Here is a 4,663-nt window from a genome sequence, read left to right as displayed (position 1 = left end):
TGGCTTAAAGCAGCATACCTATGGAGAGATTTTAACTGAGACTGTAGAGATAAAATATAAGAGGTGAGTTCTTCATCGCTTAAGAGAGAGGAGGTGTGAGCTGGTAGTAAGGGGGAATGTTGGGGAACAGGGTGTCCAAACAACAGCTCATAAGGGCTGAGCTTTAGTTTTCTCTTGGGGGTGGTTCTGATGGACATAAGAGCCAGTGGTAGAGCCTTAGTCTATTTTAACCTGCTCTCAGCACATAGCTTTTCAATTTTTTGTGTTTCAAGGTTTGATTTATTCTCTCTACTTGTCCTGAGTTTTCTGGATGCTAAGGGGTATGGAATTTCCATTCTATTCCTAGGCAGCTGATCAGTGTTTTATTTATGTCAGCAGTAAAATGTGATCCTTGATTGTTTTAATGATATGTGGTGGACTAAACCTGGGTATAATTTTGTTAAGGAGTATTTTTACTACTTGTTGTGTTGTAGCTCTTCTGGTGGGGAAGGCTTCTACTCACCCCGTGGGTTGGTCAACAATTATTAGGTGGTTTTTGTACCCATTGTCTTTAGGCATATCAGCAAAATTTATTTGTAATCTTTTAAAGGGAGTATAAGCCCAGGGGTGGGTTCCAGGGGATTTTGATTTTTCCCCTTTGATATTAATTTTTTTTGCATATACTGCAGTGTTTTAAAAGCTTTTTTGCTTCCTGGTAGACTCCGGGTGCGTAGAACAGCTTATTAGTGATAGCAGCAAGTTTTTTGCAACTTAAATGCTTGTTTTGGTGAAGTTGTTGTAGATAAGGTTTAAGGGCTGTTTTAGGTAGCCCTATCCTTCTGTCTGGCAATCACCATATTCTATTCTTTTTAATTACTTTATTTCACGAAAAATCAGGTACAGAAAGTAAAAAACAAACAAACAAACAAACAAACAAACAAAAAAACAAAAAAAAACTATCAAGCTTACTAAAGAGAAACCATTCCAGGACATTCAGAACTTCACACCATGACAAACACTTTCGCGGTAATATACATCATGCCTAACATGCCATATAGCTCTCGAGAAACGAACAGTTCTACTCTTCCCTGTCTCTCAGTACACGTGCAAAAACTTTCGGCATTTCACTTTGAGAAAAAAACGAAAGCAGCCTGGTGAGGGCCCAGGGCACGGCACAAGCTGGAAGCCACAGTCCGCTACCACGCACAACTGCTCAGGCAGTGGTTTAGCTTTAAGCACTTTAAATGGAGTTATTACTGCATAACCTGTTTTTTTTTTTTTAACTCCGTTGATTATTTTTGAAGAGTTAATTACATAAAAAATTAAGTTAGGGTTATCTAAGGGTAAGTTACTGAGATTTGCCCTGGGTTTGTTTGAAAATACTGTAACTTGTAGGCAACTGTGGGAGTCTGGTTTACTCTTGCTGGGTAAAGGTAATAAGGTAGTCGGATTCAGGGTATTGCATTTTTCTATGACCAGGCTTGTGGCCATTAAAAGTGCGGTTTCATATTTGTTTATTTTTTGATGAGAAAAATGTTGTGTGTTTTTTCTGGAGGAGGAGGAGGGTTACTGCGTGTGGAGCCTTTAGGATAAGGGGGTATCTGAGGATTAATTCCTGAGCTTTCTTGACTATTGTTGCAGCTGCTGCCACTGCGCAAAGGCAGCCTACTCCCCCCTTTGCCACTGGATTTAATTGTGCAGAGAAGTAAGCTGCGGGTGGCTTTATGATCTCAAAAGACTGGTTTTTCTGCATTTTTTGTTTTTCTTTTTTTCCTTTTTTTTCTTTTCTTTTTATTAAAAGTTTTAGTAGCAATGGCTAAGATTAATGCTATGGATTTACTCTCAACACTCTTAGTGTTATGTTGGAGCTTTTTTTTAATATCTTCACTAGCCTGACTTATGAATACAAGTCTTAACACAGGCAAAGTGGCAGGTGTTTCAGGGTCCATGTTTCCATACTGGCGTATAGCTTTACAGAGTCGTTCAAAGTAGTCTGAAGGGTGTTCTTCTGGACCCTGAACAGTAGCTGTCACTTTGGACCAGTTTGTAGTTTTATCTCCTGCCTTTTTTTAGTCCTCCTTAGCATACGTATTGCATTCTGTCCCTCTTCCTAATTATAATTCTAATTTGGATCTTGCCTAGGTACGCTATTAGGCATGGAGTGGTTTTGATGCTGCTGATCGGCTAGAAATTGGTCAGCGTGGCGTAGTACTTGGGTCTTTTCGTCTGAGGTTAAGAGGCTTTCGAGAAGCTGCATGACATCTGACCAGGAGGGGTTATGAGTCATGAAAATGGTTTTGAAGCGCCTTAGAACTACTTCGGGATCATCTCTGAGCCTGGGGGTGTCTTTTTGCTAGTTTAAGAGGTTGGTGGTGGAGAACGGAGCGTGTGTCCAGTGACTAATAATTTCTCCACACTTTCCAGGCACAGGTATTTTGTTAGGGGAGCCAGAAGGCTAGGGGCAGGTACTCGTTGTTGGGTATGATTAGCTATGGGAGTCGGATCAGTGTTCGGGGAGGTTGAGTCTGGAGAGGGATGCCTTGATCCGTTTACAGGCTCAGGACTTGGGTGGTCGCCGGGAGGCAGTCGGGGGGATGCCTCCCCACGATTTCCCGAGCCCGATTTCCCGAGTCCCCTGCCAACACGGGAATGAACGGATCAGGTGGGATAGGGGGTCTGGGCATGGGTCTATAATCATCATCTGAATATGAAGGTGGTGCGGAAGGTTTTGGACATTGAAGGGGAGCTAACAAATTCGGGAAAGGTACAGGGGTCGGGGTGACTAAAGGTTTACTAGCAACATTGTCTTATAAATACCAATAATTAATTTGGCCGAGGCGGAGGTTCTCCAAGATTTTTCGTAAGGCAGCCAGGCGATTTGGGTTAAATGATTCATTTTCTGGCCATTGTCTTCCCAAATCTAACTGGGACGTATAAGACGTCCAATTAATTAAACAGAGTTCTGCCATACAAGACTTGGACAGTTCTGCCCATCCCTCCAAATGTTTCTAATTCCTGATCATATAATTAAGGGGTGAATATCCTAGGCCACAACCCATGATTATATCCAAGTATAAGCAGTCTTATTTCCCTAAGTTCTTCTTGCCTAGAAGCTGTTTCGTCCACGTACAACAACCGGTGTTCTCGGACCCCACTGGCTTTCTCCGTGAGGAGGGGCGTCTTGAGTCCAGTTTTGGGTACCGCGCTTCAAGTGGGATGTGGAGAATCTTGAAAGGGTTCAGAGGATGGTCACTCGTATGATCAGAGGCCTACAGGCAAGGCCTTACGAGGAAAGACTGAGGGACCTAGATCTCTTCAGCCTTCGCAAGAGAAGGCTGAGAGGTGATTCTGTGGCTGCCTATAAATTCATTAGGGGAGGGTAGCAGGGATTAGGAGATGCTCTCTTTACTAGGGCACCCTCTGGAGTAACTAGGAACAATGGCCACAAATTGATGGAGAGCAGATTTAGGTTAGACATCAGATAGAACTTCTTCACAGTAAGGATTGCCAAAATCTAGAATGGGCTTCCAAAGGAGGTGGTGCTCTCCTCTACCTTGGGGGTCTTTAAGAGAAGGCTGGAGCCCCAGCGCTCTTTCCTGCCCAGGGCAGGGGGTCAGACTCCATGACCTACTGAGGTTCCTTCCAACCCTAACATCTTTGAATCTATGAGGAAGAGGTTCGGCTCAAAGGGAGGGATGAAAAGGAAGAGAAGGAGGGACCCTTTGTTACTCTCGAGTCTGCTTTTGTATTCTCCTTTCCTCTTGATGACTCTTGATCTGTGGCTATCCCTGGTTGGTTGTCTTTCTGTGGTTACGCTATTCACATGTTATGTCATCAACACATTCCAAATCCGTTACATGCCCACATACTAATTTGGTCTTTCTAGGCCTTCTCTTAATGTGGTCTGTTCCCCCAAAACCGGGACTCAGGACCCCTCTGCTTTGAGGCCTTACAGCCCCTTGCTCTGAGGCCTTGTTAGCTGGTGCCACTTTTATCTTGTGTTATGTGCAGTATGGTAGAGCTGTGTGAAATGGTACTGTTTCATTTTGACTTCCATTTTTCCGTTTTGAAGGGATGGTGTTTTGCTGTTTCAAAGCACTGTTCCATCTCATTTCATCAAAATGGTTTATCTGTTTCTACACATTTTGATGTTTCACCCATAGGCTATAATGAGGAATCATGAAAATGCCTATAACTTTGTCATTTCTTGCCTGATTCGGATGAACATTGCAGGGATGGTAGCCCCTTCTGAGGGCACGAAGCCTGCCACGTTTCAAGGAGATAGGTGCAGGACTTTCTGGGAAACTGCACCTCAAACTGTTCAAAGCAAAATTCACATCACTTGCGGGCAGCAGCAGCCTGCTGTCATCCCATGCATACATCTGGGGGCCTGCGCCTCCTGGGAGGGCTGCAAGGCTGTGCTGGACTCTTCTCAGGGGACATTGGCCCTCGGATCTGCACGCAGGATGACATCAGGCTGCCACGGCTGACTGGAGCCAGCAGCAGCACCAGTCTTCCCAGCGCTTGGCATGGGCTGTGCCCATTGCCAGTCCCAGCCAGTAGCGGCAACCTGCTGTCATCCTGTGTGCAGATCCAGGGGGCCGTGCCCCCCAGGAGGAGTCTGGCACACCCCTGCAGCCCTTCCAGGGGGCATGGGCCTTTGGATCTGTGTGTGGGTGTTCAG

The 4,663-nt window shown here is 44.9% G+C and overlaps 1 protein-coding gene and 1 long non-coding RNA gene across 4 annotated transcripts in view; one reads left to right on the top strand and one right to left on the bottom strand.

Annotated features, from left to right (window-relative positions):
- LOC112549823 overlaps positions 1–1,223 on the bottom strand; it is a 6,189-nt gene extending 4,966 nt beyond the window's left edge. Inside the window, exon 1 of the long non-coding RNA XR_003093375.1 lies at positions 19–1,223. This is a non-coding gene — a long non-coding RNA (uncharacterized LOC112549823). The remainder of the gene's footprint in view (positions 1–18) is intronic.
- The window catches only part of GTF3C1 (general transcription factor IIIC subunit 1), a 160,378-nt gene that overhangs the window by 63,587 nt on the left and 92,128 nt on the right, over positions 1–4,663 (top strand). The gene's annotated exons all lie outside the window — the stretch shown is intronic.

Source organism: Alligator sinensis, unplaced genomic scaffold, assembly GCF_000455745.1.
Source record: "Alligator sinensis unplaced genomic scaffold, ASM45574v1 scaffold410_1, whole genome shotgun sequence".
In the NCBI taxonomy this organism is placed as follows: domain Eukaryota; kingdom Metazoa; phylum Chordata; order Crocodylia; family Alligatoridae; genus Alligator; species Alligator sinensis.
Note: the sequence above shows the minus strand (reverse complement) of the source record. Positions and strands in the feature narration are given on the sequence as shown.